Source organism: Durio zibethinus, chromosome 25, assembly GCF_047325235.1.
Source record: "Durio zibethinus cultivar Kanyao isolate XHJ-2024 chromosome 25, ASM4732523v1, whole genome shotgun sequence".
NCBI lineage: Eukaryota > Viridiplantae > Streptophyta > Magnoliopsida > Malvales > Malvaceae > Durio > Durio zibethinus.
The window spans coordinates 19,306,284-19,326,115 of NC_143186.1; the positions used below are offsets into that span (position 1 = coordinate 19,306,284).

Below are 19,832 nucleotides of genomic sequence, written 5' to 3' on the forward strand. Positions count from 1 at the left end.
AAATAATTAAAAAATATTAATAGATAAATAATAATAATAATAATAGATAAATAATAATAAAGTATATATATTAACAGATAAATAATAATAAAAAATATATTAATAAATAGTAATGATAAATAAATAAATAAGATACAAAACATAAAAATATAAAATACAAAATAAAAAATAAAATAAAATGGCTTACCCATTTGGACCAGGCCCAATTGATCCGGGTCTGGACCAAATTAAGTGTCTACAGTAATTTAATATAAATCATGCATAATTTAATATAAATCAGTAATAACTTGGTAGTGAATCATATATAATTTAGTGATAAATTAGTGATAATTTTGTGATTAATAATTAAAAATTAAGTAGTAAATCAATGATAACATAATAATAAATATATAAAAATATAATAGTAAATCATTAATAATTTAGTGGTAAATTAATAACTTAGTAGTAAATTATTAATAACGTAATAGTAAATTACTAATAATTTAGTTGTAAAACAATAATAATTTAATAGTAAATTAGTTAATCATTAATAACTTTTTAGTAAATAATCGGTAAATTAATAATAAATCAATTACAACTTTATAATAAATCATCAATAACTTTGTGATAAATCACCAACAATTTAATCGTAAATCATTCACAATTTAATGGTAAATCATTTATAAATTAGTAGCAAATCATTCATAAATTAATAGTATATCATTGATAGCTTAGTAATAAATAATTGATAACTTAATTGTCAATCATTGATAACTTTTGTCGTACTTGAAGTTGTTATGAATTAAACCCTGAGTACTAATAAAAATGAAGTAAAAACTTGCATTTTAGGGGTTCGAATAAAAAATTAATGAACAAATTATAAATTTGAATAAAACAATAATTTTTTTTCTAAGTCAAATGAAACTTGTTTATTAATCATTTAAAATATCAAACAGGAATTAACATACACCTTATCTAATTACCAAAGATACATCCCAGACACGCTAACTCAAATGTCAAATAACCTGAGTGCACCAATCTATTACCACCATGCACTATCCACTCCGTCAATGGTCAACGTGTCGACCATCCCATAAACTATCCTCACTACATTGGTCATAGGTACTTCTTTCAACTCCTCACTATATGAATCAGTCGATAAAAAAATGTCCCATATCGTCCATGATCCGCTCTTCACTTCTTAACATCAAGCATCGGCAACCTTTGAGACTGATCTAATGATTAAACCAACTTTACCTTTCCAATCAGTTATTATAGACAATTCGATTACAGTTACAATAGAACAATAATGTTATCATGTAAAAGGAAACTTATCTCTAATATTATTAGTGAGCTTTTAAATTTCATGTTTCATAATTATAAATGCATAATAACATATTAGTAAATCAATGATAGATTTTAAAACATAATAAATCAACAATAATTTTATCACTTATTAATAGTAAATTAGTTAGTAGTAAATTAATAAATTAGTTTCAATTAATAGTAATTAATTAATAAACTTAGTAGTAAATCATAAATAATTTAATAGTAAAATCAATGATAATTTAGTAATTAATCATTGAAAATTTAAAAGTAAATCAATATAACTTATTAGTAGTTAATTATCAATAACTTAATAGTTAATCAATGATAACTTAATAGTAAATTATGGTTAATTTAATATAAATTAGTGATAACTTAATAATGAGTCATGGTTAATTTTATAATAAATCTATGATGATTTTGTAGTAAATAATCAAAAATTGAGTATTAAATCAATAATGGCATAGTGGTAAATGCATAATAATATAATAGTAAATTATTGATAATTTAGATATAAATTATTGATAACTTAGTAGTAAATTACAAATAATTTAATTATAAATTAGTGATAATTTAGTAGTAAATTAGTTAATTATTAATAACTTTGTAGTTAATTATCAATAAATTAATAGTAAATCAGTTATAACTTTATAACAATCATTAGTAACTTAGTAGTAAATCATTAATAATTTAGTAGTAAATCAGTCATAACTTAGTAGTAAATAATTCATAAATTAGTAGTAAATAAATGCTAATTTAGCACTAAATTATTGATAATTTAACAGTATATCATTGATATATTAATAATATATTATTGATAACTTAATAGTGAATCGCTAATAGTATAATAGTAAATTAATGATAACTTAATTGTCAATTGTTGATAATTTTTTTACACTTGAAATTGTTAGAAATTGAATCTTGGTTAAAAAGGAATTAGTTTGAAATTTTATCTTGAGAGATTAGGATAAACCTACTATAAACCTATTTAATAAAAAAATTTTGGTGAAAAAAATTATAAATTTGAATGAAAGAATAATATTATTGTATAAAAAGAAACTAATCTTATATTAAAACTGAATCCATACTTTCCTACAGAAATCTATTGTTAAATATATGATAACACAAATTTTATTAATAATTACCAAAAGTATATCATAAGTTATCAAAAGATTACATCAAGAGATTATTAAAGATTTATAGAAAATTATCAAAATTTTATCAATGGTTACCGAGATTATATCATAAGTTACCAAAATTATATTGAAAGTTACCAAAATTTTATCAAAGTTTATCAAAATTAAAATTATATCAAAAGTTATCGAAATTTACTTATATTATACCAAAACTAAAAAAATATTAAATTATTAGTATTTATCATTATTATCATAATATCAAAAAAAATTATTTTTTAAATGAATTTTTAAAAATATAAATTACGTGCGTCACGCTCATATTAAAAATTAATATTACAAAATGTCTCTTCGTCTCAGAAGTCTATTCAGAAAATAATCTCTATATTTTACAAATTCGTTCCTTTGCTCCCTAGCTAGTTGACTTATGAGTTAATATTGGACTGATGAGATTAAGATTCTTTCAAGCTTTCCTATGGATCACAGATTCTTTGTCTCTATGCTTTTCTATAGTTTGCAGAGGAATCTTAACAGCCACTAGACAAAACGGTGAGCTGGAGCATCCATGCATGTGTGTTATCCTTCCATAACACTATAATTATGTGTGTTATCCTTCCACAGCACTATAATTATACATTTACCTCCTGTTTTCTAACTAAATTCCTGGAATCAATTAATATATGCAATATAACCTCTCTCTTCTCTCTCTATTGCTCCTTGCATTCAGTACAACTATTGCGCCTTGCATTTGGGATATCTATTTAATCTATTTTAACTGGAGACAAGTGGTTCGAGGTAGCAGAAAACCATAAAGTTTTTTATTCACTCTTAGTTTTGGTCACTTATATGGTCTCATTCAATCTCAGACTTAACAGTGTCCAAGTCAGGGCGTTCTTTTTTCTGGAAATCGTTAATCTAAATGCATCATGACTTGTTTTTTTTGTTCTGATTACTTCAATTCCACAGGTGGTCATCACCTTATTGATCTATTCCTTTCCTTGACGTGAATCAAATGTCATAAATTCATCTGTAGTCGCTGTTTTACCTCAAAGCTTGGCTGTCGAATAGATGGAACAGATCAGCCCGATGATTTTCAGAAAGCAAATTTTTTGTCCATCATAGAATTCAATAAGTAGGAGAAAAAATTGTTCTTCTAATGACACGCTATTGCACTGCTTTCGAATTGAAGTGCAAAACAAATTATATTTTTGTATGTGACAGTTAAATTAATGCCAGCAATTTTTGTGTCCTAATTTTCCAGTTTTTGTTTAGAAAATGGTGTGACCAATTGCCAAAACGTTGGCCATGTTCAATATGCTTTGGAGTTTTTGTTGCAAATTATTGCCAGCATTTGCTGCATAGGATTAACACCTTAATGATTATCTTTTGCTGCAAACAATCCTACAAGCTTTATCTTGACATCCAGTGTAGATGGTCAAACAAAACTCAATTGGTTTGTAAAAGAACCCCTATACAAACCATTATTTTTTTCTTAATTCACATTGTCGTAACGTCTAGATCCGGGGATCTATCGCTAGACATTGACTTTTGGGAGTCGCCACCAATCTTTTTTATCTAGGTGTGATTGGCCACCTAAGGAATCTGTCCTTTCAGGGAACACCTAAGCTTAAGGGTCCCTAAAAGAATAGGTTCAGGTCTACTAACCAGAACAGGGTTTGGGAGTTCGGTTACGTGTGAGGAAGGTTATAGCACCCTCACAACGCCCATCAAAAGATGGTACCAGCTTAAATTTGTGTTATCCAAAAGCTTTAAAATTTTACCAAGTAATTAGTTATTGGAAATTATTCTCAATTGACTCTAATACTTTTAGCAGAAAATTGAGAAAATTCCCTCATCTCAGGAGTATGCAAGAAAACTACTGTTTCACTTACAGAGGCTCCGTCGTCGGATTATTTAAAGAAAAAAAAATCAAAATTAAGATAGAAAGGAAGGAAAGAATGATTTTTTTTTGTAGGAAAAATTGATACTTTCAACTTTTCCCTAAAAATATTTTTTGGAAATTTCGATTTTCAAGGAAAATTGATACTTTCAACTTTTCCTCAAAAACCCTTTTTTTGAAAATTTATTTCTAAGGAAAATTGATACTTTCAACTTTTCCCCAAAAATATTTTTTTTTGAAATTTTGATTTTTAAGGAAAATTGATACTTTCAACTTTTCCCCAAAAATATATTTTTTTTTGGAAATTTATTTTTCTTTTAAGGAAAATTGATACTTTCAACTTTTCCCTAAAAATATTTTTTTTCGAAATTTATTTCTGAGGAAAATTGATACTTTCAACTTTTCCCCAAAAATATTTTTTTTGAAATTTATTTCTGAGGAAAATTGATACTTTCAACTTTTCCCTAAAAATATATTTTTTTTTTGGAATTTTTTATTTTTATTTAAAGAAAATAAAATAATAAAAAATAAATAAAAAGAATATTACATAAACCTAATCTAATAAATAAAAATTAAAATAAACAAAGAAATAAATAAAATAAAAAAATTCAAAGAAAGAAAAAAAAAAAAAAAAAAAAAAAAACCTGGAGCGGCTCGGATCGCGGCTCGGCTCGGCTCGGCTCAAGGCAGGAAAACGGCTCGGGGGGAGCGGCTTGGCTCGGCTCGGCTCGACTCGGAGGGGGCTGGCACGCGCGGGTCAGAAAGCGGGTCGACGCCCGGGTCGGGTCGGGTTGCGGCAAAACGCGCGGATCCTCTGGGTTACTTAAGGCCAAAACGACGTCGTTTTGGGAGGGTATAAAAGGCACTTTCCTCCGTTTTTCGGCAGAACGCTCCTCCCCCTCTCTCTCTCTTCTTCCTTTTTCTCTCCCTTCTCTCTAGAAACCGAAGAACACCGGTGCCGGATTCTGGAAATTTTCGCCGGAATCTGGAAATTTCACCGGAAGTTGGCCGGAAAGTCGCCGGTTTCTGGGATTCTTCGTCGGAAAACTGGGCAGGTCGCCGGAAACTTCAATGTTGGCCGGAATTTTCGTCGGAAAATTCAAACTTCGCCGGAATTTTCGCTAGAATCTGGAAATTTCCCAGAAATTTCCAGAAAAAATTTTCGCCAAAAATTTCTAAAAATTTTTTCTCACTCCCAGAACACTCCTAAACTTTTCCTAGCTTCCTATACGCCTCCTTTTCTCTTAAATCAGTAGCTTTGCTTCTGTTTTCTCTGTTTCTGAACTGTTCCAGGAGGTGCTTTATATAGGGATTGATCAGGAGTTTCTGATCAATCCTAATTCCTCCTTGGACGGGAATTCAATCTTTGAATCCCACTGGACTCTTCTGATTGAATTCCCACTTCCAATGGGATTCTTCAGCCTTCCAAAATCAAAATAAAAAAAAACTAGATAATTAGAAAAGAAAATCAAAAATTAAAAATTAAAAATAATATCAGATAATTCGGGAAAAAGAAGATAGAATTAACAGATGATTAAAAAAAAATAATAACAAATAAAATAAGATAAACCCAAAAATATATTACACAAAAAAAATAATAATAATATATAACTGTATAAATAAAATACATATAAATCTAATCTGAATAAAAATAAATAAATAAATAAAGATATACATAATAATAATAATAATAATAATAGAATACATAAAATACAAAAGAAGAAAAAAATATACAGGATTGAAATGGGCCTTACCCATTTGGGTCAGGCCCAATTGATCTGGGCCCGGACCCAATTGGGTGTCTACACACATGATAGGTTTGAAATCTCAATTCTTATAATCTATTTTTTTATTCTTAGACTGCGGGATATTTTATAAAAAGGAAATTTGCACTCTCTTATAAATGTTTATGAAGACTAGCTTTTCTAGTTTTTCAAATTAGTGAAAGAAGTATATGCTTCAAAGATATATGTTTTAAACATAACAGAATGAGATTCTTCTGTACAAGTGAAAGTAAGAATTAAAAGATCAGAAGGAAATATCAAGAAAAGCCATACATTAATTAAGCAAAAGCAGCAACCACACTCCAGCTCCTTATGTATTTGCTTACGAAATACATGGCCATTTTATTACACGAATAACTAATTTGTAGAGCAAAAGCAAAGACAGAGACAAAGACATATCCATGAATTCTTGGAAGTGAAATCAAAACAACAGGAACTTGGAACAGAGAAACACAGGTTACAATAACTTCCAAAGTCACCCGCATTGACTAATTCCGCAAACACCTTCTTACCCTTCGATGATATTTGACTCGAAACGATGTTATAAACCATTTTGGATCACCGTTTCTGAATGCAATATATCCAACAAGGACTCCAAATACAGTCCGCATCCGTAGCCCATCAACACAACTTTCCAGCCAAAACTGATGTTGGTCTCTGAGTCATCTGCCTCTTTCAAGAATGATGGAGGTGATTGTTTTCTCCCATCATTGTTTCAACCTTTTGACAATGGAAAGCCGCATAGCGCCAAGTTTCCTTCGTATGAGCCATTTTCAAATGTACTGAATTGTTTGCCTTGTGGAATTGGTCCTGTGAGTTGGTTATGCGAAAGATTAAAAAAGGCAAGAAATGTCAGATCCGTTAATTCCTTAGGAATTTGCCCCATAAGCGTGTTTGAAGAGAGGTCTAACCATTCCAGACTGGTCATATTTCCCATTGACATAGGAATATGACCAATAAGGCTGTTATGAGAAAGGTTGAGCCCTATAAGTGAACTAAGCTTTCCAATAACACTTGGAATCTCTCCATGAAAATTGTTGTTTGAGAGGTCAATGCTGGTGAACCTTGTCGAGATTTTACCAACTTTAATATTAAAACCTTTCACTGTCAAATTGACAGCATAATCATAATATCTTCCCAGCATATATTGCAAAGAACTTTGTTGTTCATTGAGATTCATCACGGCTTTCAAGTTTTCTATTATACATTTCGGCAAAGGACCAGTGAATTGATTGTTAGCAAGGTCGAAAATCCGTAACTTAGGAAAGGGATGGATGGCCTTGGAACTTTGTAAGATACCATGCAATTTGTTTGACCGTAAAACCAGAACTAGTAATTCTGGCAGAGTATACAGCCAATCCGGAAACGTACCATTTAGCTTGTTGTTACTAATATCCAGCAAATCTAGATTTTTACATTGGCCAAGGATCTTGGTAACGACCCTTCCAATTTATTGCTATTTAATTTGAGATTCCTCAAACCACAGTTCTCATCAAATGTTTCAATGATGGTTCCATGAAACTTATTCATCCCCAAATCTAAGATTGAAAGATATTTGCTGAAGTTCCCTAGACATTGTGGAATGGGTCCACTTAAGTTATTGTCATATATGTGCAGAACTTCAATGGAACTTACATTGCAGATCAAAGAAGGAATTTCTCCCGTTAATTTGTTTTGTGAAAGATCAAGGTGTTGAAGACGAGGCAAGGATACTAGACTATTTGGAATTTTACGGGTAAAGGCATTGCCGAAAAGATGAAGAATCTCGAAGCTCTGCTGTAATTATCACTAACATCAAGTTCAATAAGCTTTTTAAGGCCAAAAATGGATCTGGGAAGCAAACCTGTGAGGCTGTTTCGAAAGAGGAAGAGATACTGAAGATTGCTGAGGTTTCCCAGCGAGGATGGAATTTGTCCTCTGAGATTGTTGTAGACAAGATCAAGAAGATTCAAAGAAACCAAATGACCAAGTTCTTGTGGAATTTCGCCCGACAGGTTGTTATAACCAAATTAAATCCACTTCAAGCTCTTCATTTGGCTTAATTCACGTGCAATTTGGGCAATTAATTTGTTTCCAGCAAGAGTCAAGATTTGTAAACTGCTGATATTTGATATGGAGCTTGGAATTCTCCCACCAAATAATTGCCACCAAGATCAAGTTCTTTTAGATTTGAACAGACTCCAATTTCTGATCGAATTCTCCCAGAAAGCAGGTTATCCCAGAGATATAATTTCTCTAGAGAAATTGAACAGTTTGGAATTGGACCAGTCAAATTGTTATAACAAAGATCAAGATGTCGAAGTGAAACAGAAGAAAACAGGTCACAAGGAATTTCACCTGAGAGTTGGTTGGTCGAAAGATCGATTGTCTCAATCTCCGGTAAATAAAAGATTGAGGAAGAAATTGTCCCAGCAATGTTTTTATCAACGAGCTCAATTGCCTTGACGCTAGAAAAATTGTTGCAAGTTATGCCATGCCACAGGCAGAAAGAAGTTGAGGAATTCCAGTTGGAGAGGAAACCAGACGGATCATTGATTGAAGACTTGAAGGACTAGAGTAACTCAACCTCATTACCCTGAGACAAGTTAAAATTAATCAGTAGTAAAAACATGAACATGAAAAAAACTGAGTGTGCTTTAGCTCTTTTATTCAACATTGTACAAGAAGATAACATCGATTTAAATTAAAACAATTGAGACAAATTTTTATTTTTTTTTTTTGAATTTGAGGCAATGATTTGGAGTGAGAGAAACAGATTTTGAGTATATGTTTATATAGAGAGCGTGCTGGAGACTTAAACATTATGTACGTGAGAAAACTAATATCGTATGAAAAAAAAAAAAGAAGTATTTTATCTATAATTTTTTTAGTACAATCTTATAATTTTAATCACAACAAAAACAATAAAGAGCATAGTCCATTTTGGAGGCTTGAGTTTTGGCCAATGGCTTAGAATTTTTCCTTCAATTTCCAACACCAACATGATTAATGCGTTATTGACGCTACATGCTCATTTTTCCCAATTGCAGGTTGTTAGACTTTTTTAAGTTACAAGCACATTTCAGTTTTTAAATAAATTATAAATCAGAATTTTTTCAAAAAGTGCTAATGTTTACTAACAAGTATTTAGTGAATTTTTTACATTCTCACCTTACCTTTTGATAATTCATAAAATTATAAGGTGGTCATATTATTCTACGTTCATAATTTTTATTTTGTCTAATTTTTCTATTGATTTTATTTATTTCTATTTTTAATTAATAAAAAATCTCTTTATTTTATTTATTTCTTTCATATATACATAAAACTTGTGATTTATATATTTTAATAAAATCAAGTATTTCATTTTTTTCGTTTTTTAAAAAATACAAAAATATTATAAATTTGTTTTTAATATTTTACAACACTTCTGCATAAAATTTACCAAAAATTATTTAACTCCTTGTAATGTTTTTAGAACAACTCAACTTGAACAAGATTTTTTTATAAAACTTACTATCAAGCCAAACAAACCTTATACATAGAAGAACTTATCTATTAAACTAAACAAGCAATCAAACTAAACGAAATTAGCTATATAAATTCAATATAAATTGAATTAATCCAATATTAACGGAACTTTGAACTTAAAATTTCAAGTCTCAAGATCTACCCCTCGCACTATCCCATAAACTCATTGGCTATTGCTTAATTCTTCATTAGAGTGGCTTCTAGATAACTTTATTGACTGACCTGATTCAATAAATTAATATGAAATATGAATTAATGTAAGTCTTGGTCTTCTAACTTCAACCCTTAATTATATAAAAAACTAAAGCAAAAAAAAAAAAAAAAGCATATACAAAATTATATATTTTTTAAATATGTAACTAATGGATTGTCCAAAGGATAAATGTCAAATTCATGTGTTTTCTTCGTTTTACTTTGTGATCTCAAAATTTATAATATATTCTTTTCTATAAAGAAATTTTTATTTTAAACTAATTTTTTTATAAAATACATTTTTTTACTAACATATATTTCGTGTCCTTATACTTAAATTATTAACTAATTGGCAATTGATCAATTTATCATTCATGATCCATAATCTTATTCATTTCATTATTAAAACAATAATTTATGTATCAAAATCATTCACGTGCAAAGCAGCCTGTAAGAAACACTTATTTGAATAAGTAAACAAAACCAGATACTTGAGGGTGTTAGATAAAAACGAAAGGATACTTTGAAGGTAAAAGAAAATATTTATACTACAACATATATAGAAAATCTACGAAATATACAAGGAGGATGTCCAAAGCGAAGATTTAATTCTTAAATAGAGAAGGAAAAATGGTTAGAGATTATGGGTTCTCTCTAGAAATATTAAAAATATATAGTAGATATGAAGTCTAGATTTGGCACTTACTTTCCAAAAGCCAATGGAGTCTTATTGGTATAGCTCAAGCAGTTTTAAAGGGAAAAGGATGGACATAATCATTGCAAAAGCAAATGGAGTCTTATTGGTATAGCTAAAGCAGTTTTAGAATGGAAGGATGGTCATAATCATTGCAGAAGACTTTAAAATTTTCCCTCTACCATCTACCTGACCTTAGGGTTTGGCTTGAAATCTAAAGCTTATGACACCCTCATGCTTTTTAGGCAATATGTATCAGCAATAATGCAGCTGATTGAACCTTACTCAACATATTTTGGAATTTGGATATATCATAAATCAAATTGGAGAGTCGAGAACTTATGCTAAGTCAAGTGTGCATGGTTATATGAAAGTTTTTCTGGTGACTGGCAAAACCATTGAAAATCCGCCGTATGAGATTGATGATCAGACATAAAGTTGCAAAGTCAACTGCTCTAGACCTAGTCTAAACAATTCTAATATTCATAAACCAAGAATCACGCAAAAGAACATGATCTAATTATGATGACTTGCTTCATGTTTTTATTAATTTTAAATTGCTTTCTTTTTTTGTTCATGTTCCACATTTTAATGTTTCTACATTGCAGCATTTTCTCAAAATTTCAAAGAGTGGATGATTATTTTTAGGTAAAGCCTATGAGCGAAGTAGTGGGTGACAAAAATGCATTTAAATATGCCAAGTCAAAAAGAGCATAGATTTCAAAACTGTAGCAATTGGGAGCCTAATGATGGTGAATTCATTCTTCAAAAAGGTTTTTCTTACAAATTCTGTGTCTAATTTTCATTTTTGGGTATTTGACAAAATGTCTAAACACAAGAAATAGCCTTTTTAGTGGAGAAAAAAATTGTCACTAACGGTATAAAATTTAGCCACTAAAGTTTATAATGACCATTTTTAAAGTTTATATGCGACTAAAATAAGTTGTCAAATAGTTCATTTTATTGTGACAATCTTTTTAATTTTAAAAAATTAAAATAATGACAGAAAAAGCTGCACAATAACATGGTTTTCTTGTGATGACAATATGGACTCTAAAAATATTTGCAGTAGTTACAAAAAAATTGTCATTATTGTTATTTTTATTAGTGATAAAATTTTTCCCATTAATGTTTACTAAAATAGTATCACATGAATTATGTCACAAATATTAAAATTATTTTTTAAAATAATTCTTGTCACTAATACATTAGTTATTGTCACAATTAAATTTGTTAATTTATAAAAAGAATAACATTAGTGACTATAAAAATAAATTGTCACAAAAAGTTACACTTGTAATTACAAAATAGTCACTAAAAAATTATTTCAAAATAAAATATGATTCTAATACCGTTCCCTACTAAAAAATTACAATTAGAAAACATATAACATTATATACAATCATATTTATCACTCAACCTAATTAACATTACTACATATATTTTTTGAAATCACTTATCTTGCTTGGAAGTAACAACTTGTCTTTCTTACCCCAATATTTGAATTCTCAACTAGAGGATTAAGTAGTTGATTAGACACATGGGCAGCTTAAGACTCATATGCAATACGGAGAACATTATGTTGTGCATCACTTAAATTTGCCAAAGACTTCGGACATTAGTAAAGTGTTAATCATTTTGTAATTGAAAATTAATTAATATTAAATTAGAATGTATAATCATAATCATAATTCATAAAACTTAACCAAGGACACTTCCAATCCTGCAATATTAGATATTACCTTTATTTGCCAAATCATCACTTAGAAAAAATAAAAACTAAGAACAGTGATTTAACGCTATAAAATTCAAAAGTTCTACAGTATCTCTCAATAATTTTATATTAATATTTAATTAAAATGCATAATTATAATCATAATTCATGACAATTAACTAAGAACACTTCCATTCTTACAATATTAGATATTACCTTCATTCGCCAAATGATCACTTGGAAAAATTAAAAGCTAAGAATAAGATTTAACATTACAAAATTCAAATGTTCTACAATATCCCTTAATAATTTTAGATTTAATTTACTTGAGACTATTACATTATTTATAATCTATTATCTTATTCTTGAACTGCAGGTTTTTCTTATAAAAAATTTTTAATTTGCACTTCTTTATGAATGTTTATGAAGAGTAGCCTTTCTAATTTTTCAAATTAGTGAAACAATGAGATTCTTTTGTTTTCAACATAACAGAATGAGATTCTTTAATTGTACAGATGCAGGTAACAATAAAAAGATCAAAAAGAAATATCAAGAGAAGCCATGCATTAAGCAAAACCAGCAACCACACTCCAGCTCCATTGACTGGGAGCAAAAGCAAAAGCGAAGACAAAGACACGTCCATGAATTCTTGGGAGTGAAATCAAAACAACAAGAACTTAGAATAGAGAACCACAGGTTACAATAACTTCCAAAATCATCTTCATTGACTGATTCTGCCATCATCATCTTGCCTTTCGATTATATTTGACTCGAAACAATGTTATAAACCATTTTGGTTCACCGTTTCTGAATGCAACATATCCAACAAGGACTCCAAATATCAGTCCGCATCCGTAGCCCATCAACACAACTTTCCAGCCAAAACTGATGTTGGTCCCTGAGTCATTTGCCTCTTTCAAGAATGATGGAGGTGATTGTTTTCTCCCATCATTGTTGCAACCTTTTGACAATGGAAAGCCGCATAGTGCCAAGTTGCCTTCGTATGAGACATTTTCAAATGTATTGAATTGTTTGCCTTGAGGAATTGGTCCTGTGAGTTGGTTATGTGAAAGATTTAAGATTTCAAGAAATGTCAGATCTGTCAATTCGTTAGGAATTTGCCCCATAAGCGTGTTTGAAGATAGATCTAACCATTCCAGACTGGTCATATTTCTCATTGACGTAGGGATATAACCAGTAAGGCTGTTATGAGAAAGGTTGAGCCCTCTAAGTGAACCAAGCTTTCCAATAACACTTGGAATCTCTCCATGAAAGTTATTGTTTGAGAGGTCAATGCTGGTAAACGTTGTCGAGATTTGAGTAAGTAGAATATCAAAACCTTTTACTGTCAAATAGACAAGATAAAAATAATATCTTTCCTGCATGTATTGCAAAGAACTTTGTTGTTCATTGAGATTCATCAGGGCCTTCAAGCTTTCTATCATACCTTTCGGTAAAGGACCAGTGAATTCATTGTTAGATAGGTCGAGAATCCGTAACTTAGGAAAGGTACGAATGGCCTTGGAATTTTGTAAGGTTCCATTCAATTTGTTTGACTGTAAAACAAGAACTTGTAATTCTGGCAGAGTGTACAGCCAATAGGGGAATGTACCAATTATCTTGTTGTTACCAATATCTAGCAATTCCAGGTTTCTACAGTTGGCCAAGGTTCCTGGTAACGACCCTTCCAACATATTGCTTGGTAAGTAGAGATTCCTCAACCCACAGTTCTCACCAAATGTGTCAATGATGGTTCCATGAAACTTATTCATCCCCAAATCTAAGACTGAAAGATGTTTGCTGAAGTTCCCTAGACATTGTGGAATGGGTCCACTTAAGTTATTATCAAATAAGTCCAGAACTTCAATGGAACTTACATTGCAGATCAAAGAAGGAATTTCTCCAGTCAAGCCGTTTTGCGAAAGACGAAAGTGTTGAAGACGAGGCAAAGATGCTAGACTATTTGGAATTTGACCGGTGAAGTAATTACCGAAAAGATGAAGAATCTCCAAGCTCTGGAACTCAATTATGAGTTCTGGGATCTCACCAAATAAGTAATTATCACTAACATCAAGTTCAATAAGCTTTTTGAGGCCAAAAATGGATCTAGGAAGCAAACCTGTAAAGCTGTTTCCAAAGAGGAATAGATATTGAAGATTGGTGAGGTTTCCTAAGGAGGATGGAATTTGTCCGCTGAGATTGTTGTTGACAAGATCAAGATGGTTCAAAGAAACCAAATGACCAAATTCTTGTGGAATTTCACCGCAAAGGTTGTTATAACCAGAATAAATCCACTTCAAGCTCTTCATTTGGCTTAATTCACGTGGAATTTGGCCAATTAATTTGTTTGCAGCAAGAGTCAAGTTTTGTAAACTGCTGATATTTGATATGGAGCTTGGAATTCTCCCCACCAAATAATTGCCACCAAGATCAACTTCTTTTAGATTTGAGTAGACTCCAATTTCCGGTGGAATTTTCCCAGAAAGCAGGTTATTCCCGAGATATAATATCTACAAAGAAATTGAACAGTTTGGAATTGGACCGGTCAAATTACTGTCACTAAGATCAAGATATCGAAGTGAAACAGAAGAAACCAGATCACAAGGAATTTCACCAAAAAGTTGGTTGTTCGAAAGATTGATAGTCTCAATCTCTGGCAAATAAAAGATTGAGGAGGAAATTGTCCCAGTAATGTTTTTATCGGCGAGCTCAATTGCCTTGACGCCAGAAAAATTGTTGCAAGTGATGCCATGCCACTGGCAGAAAGAAGTTGAGGAATTCCAACTGGAGAGGAAACCGGTCGGATCATTGATTAAAGACTTGAAGGACAAGAGTAACTCAAGCTCATCACCTGAGACAAGTTAAAATTAAGCAGTAATACAAACATGAACATGAACAAAACTGAGTGTATTTTAGTCCTTTTATTCGACATTTGTACAAGAAGGTTTTTCGACATTGATGTAAACAACGCCTTGTGCTCTACGACTATTCTAGGACTCTAACCAAGTAATCTTGGACTTAAATATCAGGCTTTCAAATTACATAATCAAAGACATTAAAACAAATATAAACTTTGAAATGATAAGATTGAGTGTGCATGAATCTGAACCCAAATGAAAACATGCATAAAATATATGTATTCTACACCAAGTGAAACGAAGTGATTATCTATATATTAATTTTCTATGCTAAACCTCTAAGAAGATAACATGGATTTAAATTAAAAAAAAATTTAGAAAAAAATTTTTTTTTTTTTTTTTTTTTGGATTTGAGATGATGATTTGGAGTGGAGAAACAGATTTTGAGCATATGTTTATATAGATTGTGCTGGAAACTTGAACGTTATAAAGGAAAAAACGGGTTATATACGTGAAAAAACGAATATCGTATGAAAAAAAAGAGGAGTATTTTATTTATAATTTTTTACTATAATTTTATATTTTAAATCACAACAAAGACCATATTTTATTTATATATATATCAGAAATGAAACTGGAGAGTCAAGGCTATATCAGCAATAATGCCTCTGATTGAATCTTACTCAACATATTTTAGAACATGGATATCTCAGAAATCAAAGTGGACAGTCAAGAACTTTTGCTGAGTGTGAATGGTAGTTTGAAAACTTTGCTGGTGACTGGCAATACCATTGAAAATCCATCGTAAAGTGATCAGCTCTAGTCTAAAGAATTCTAATATTCACAAACCAAGAATCACGCAAAAGAACATGATCTAATTATGATGACTTGCTTTATGTTTTTTATTAATTCTTAATTGCCCCAAAGTTCTTTTTCTGTTCATGTTCCATATTTTAATGTTTCTAAATCAGCATTTAGTCAAAAATGTTAGGCTAAAAAGCTTCAATCCAATCAAGTTAACGAAAGCAAAATCAAATGATCAAACGATCAAACAATCAAACAGTCACATAAGAGACAATAATTTAACGTGATTTGGTCTAACCAACAAACATCTACAGATGAAAAACAAAATTCACTAGTTGTAGAAAATTACAAACATATATCAAATCAATCTTGCTCAACAATCAATACCCATAGGTTCTCTCAATCTCCTCAGTGTTATGAAGTATTCTCAACCCAAACAAATACAAACCCATGTGCACCATTTAAACACAAACAAACACATACCCATATGTACTCATTCATCATATCTATGTGGACCCTCTCAATCTCTTCTAGTTCAGTACCAAACATTCAAACATACACACCCATAAGACATAAATCTTCAGTACTCTTATAAGATGTTTATCTCATAAAACCCTATAACTCTCTTATATCTTTTTTTTTATACCTAACCCTATAGAGACTTCACCTATTTATAATCATACAAACTTACCTATTAAAAATTCCTTTCCTTTTAGAATTCTTCTTTTGTAAGTCTTCTTGTCCATCAAGTAATATCTAACAAATTCCAAATAAATCTCTTATAAGATTTAAGTTACTATTCTTAACAATCTCCACTTTGACTTAAATTTCATCAAATCATCTATCTTTATACTAGACATACTTAGCTCCACCTACAATGAAAGTTTCATGATCATTTCTCTTGTGTGTCTTTACACTTTATGCAAATTGATCTTCAATCCTCAAAACTTGAACTCAAACTCTTCTCTTGAATCGAGCTCCTTTGAACTTACCTCTTCCAATGTCTCGAACCTTTAGCACTTTTCACATCTTGAACCTTCAACTCTGATACCATTTGTTGGGGATCACCATAGCTCTAATACCACTTTGTTCGGCTAAAAAGCCTTAATCCAATCAAGTTAACAAAAGCAAAATCAAACGATCAAACAATCAAACAATTACACAATCACACAAAAAATAATAATTTAATGTGGTTCGGTCTAACCAACTTATATGTACGGATAAGAAATAAGATCCATTAGTTATAGAGAATTACAAATATACATCAAATCAATCTCACTCAACAATCAATATCCATAGGCCCTCTCAATCTCCTTTAGTCCTACAGAGTATTCTCAACCCAAATAAACATAAATTCATGTACACCATTTAAACACAAACAAACACATACTCATATGTACCCATTCATCTTACCTATGTAGACTATTTCAATCTCCTTTAGGCCACTCTCAAACATTTAAACATACACACCTATAAGACGTAAATCTTCAGTACTGCTATGGGGTGTTTATCTCACAAAACTCTATAACTCTCTTACATCTTTTTCTCATATATAATCCTATAGAGACTTTTACCTGTTTATAACCATACAAACTTGCCTAATAAGAATCTCTTTCCTTTTAGAATTCTTCTTTTGCAAGTCAAACTTGCCTATTAAAAATCATTTTCCTTTTAGAATTCTTCTTTTACAAGTCTTCTTGTCCATCAAATAATATCTAACAAATCTCAAACAAATCTCTTATGAGATTCGAGTTACTATTCCTAACAATCTCTACACTGACTCAAATTTCATCAAATCATCTGTCTTTATGTTAAACATACTTGGCTCCACCTACAATGGAAGTTTCACAATCATCTTCTTTTGTGTATCTTCACGCTTTATGCAAACTTATCTTTAATCCTCAAAACTTGAACTTAAACTCTTCTCTTGAATCAAGCTCCTCTGGACTTAACTTTTCCCATGTCTCAAACCTTTAGCTCTCCTCACATTTCAAACCTTTAGCTCTAATACCACTTGTTAGAGATCATCACAACCTGATATCACTTGTTGGGCTAAAAAGCCCCAATCCAATCAAGTCAAGGAAAGCAAAATCAAACGATCAAACAATCACACAAGAGACAATAATTTAACATGATTCGATCTAACCGACTTATATCCACGAATAAGAAACAAGATCCACTAGTTATAGAGAATTACAAATATACATCAAATCAATCTCACTCAACAATCAATACCCATAGGCTCTCTTAATCTCTTCTAGTCCTATGGAGCATTCTCAACCCAAACAAATACAAACCCATGTGCACCATTTAAACACAAACAAACACATACCCATATGTACCCATTCATTATACCTATGTAGACCCTCTCAATCTCTTCTATTATAGTCGACTCCTAAACATTCAAACATACACACCCATAAGATGTAAATCCCCATTACTCCTATAAGGTGTCTATCCCACAACCTTACAACTCTTTTACATCTTTTTCTCATACCTAATGCTATATAGACTTCACCTATTTATAACCATACAAACTTGCCTATTAAGAATACTTTTCCTTTTAGAATTGTTCTTTTACAAGTCTTTTTGTCCATTAAGTAATATCTAACAAATTCCAAACAAATTTTTTATGGGATTTGAGTCATCATTCCTAACAAAAAATTCAAAAAGTGGATGATTATTTGCAAGTAAAGTTATGAGCAAAGTAGTTTGTGTATGAGAAAAATGCATTTATATTCCATTTTTTTTTTCTATCCCAAGTCAAAAAGAGCATAGATGTCAAAATTTCACAATCGAAAGTCTAAAGATGGTGAATTCATTCTTCAAAAAAGTTTTCCTGTAAATTCTGTGTCTAGTTTTACAAAGTTTCTCTTCTTCTCATAATTCTATTCAAAAAATAATCTTTATATTTTACAAATTTGTTCTTTTGCTCCCTAGCTAGTTGACTTAATGAGTTAATATTGGACTGGTTAGGTTAAGCTTCCTTCAAGCTTTCCTATGGATCACAGATTCTTTGTCTCTATGCTTTTCTATAGTTTACAGACGAATCTTAACAGCAACTAGACAAAAATGGTGAGCTGAAGCATCCATGCATGTGTGTTATCTTCCACAGCACTATAATTATATATTTACCTCCTGTTTTCTAAATAAATTCCTGGAATCATTTAATATATGCAATGTAACCTGTCTCTTCCTCTCTCTAATCTCCATGTGCTGTGCTGACTTATTTTGCAATTAACATCTTTATTTTCGTACTCCTAAGCCATAAAGGCCATATGCCTTCCTTTTCTTTTTTTTTATAATTCAGTCTACAGTTTTGACTCCTTCTGGCATCCTTCCAATGAGTACATTCCTAGTAGATGAGGCATTATTGGTTTCTCTGATCAGAAAATCATGTGTAGCTTCATGTCCACCTCAACATTTTAGGCTGGGGGTGGTGAAATTGTAGCTTGCATCATACAGCAAATTCAACACTCAAAATTTTTTGCTTGATGCAGGGGAGATGAGGCACAATCTTACAAAGGTCTGAAAAAATTGCATATACCCAATGCCTTTGGTTTAAGAGTATATTTGAAAATAGATGTTCCTTGTACTAAAAGTATGCAGAATGAATAACTCTTGCATTTAGGTTTCTGATTTTTAGTCTGTTACTCTAATGGAAAAATTGATGCCCCTGCTTAATTATAAAATAAATTCAAATCAATTCTTGACTCTTACCACTAAAACAAGGTTCCAAGTTTGAATCCTCTCATCCAACTAAGCAAGTAAAAAAAAAAAAAAAGCATTGTGTAGCCTTTTGCTTAAAGGGTTTAAATCTCATCATGTGTAACTCCTCTTATTTTCAAATTGCGATTTCCTTTGTACCAGTAAAAGGGGCTAAGCTTTCTTTACCGTCAATGGCAGCACCAAACAGAGAGTAAAAGACAAGAGGAAAG

General features: G+C 30.8%; 3 pseudogenes; all 3 read right to left on the reverse strand.

Annotated features, from left to right (window-relative positions):
- Nucleotides 1–6,372: 6,372 nt before the first annotated feature.
- LOC111276107 (receptor-like protein 9DC3 pseudogene) lies at nucleotides 6,373–7,496 on the reverse strand (annotated as a pseudogene).
- Nucleotides 7,335–8,810, reverse strand: LOC149511759 (uncharacterized; annotated as a pseudogene).
- Nucleotides 8,811–12,975: 4,165 nt separating this feature from the next.
- LOC111276106 (uncharacterized) lies at nucleotides 12,976–15,164 on the reverse strand (annotated as a pseudogene).
- Between the last annotated feature and the right edge of the window lie 4,668 nt (nucleotides 15,165–19,832).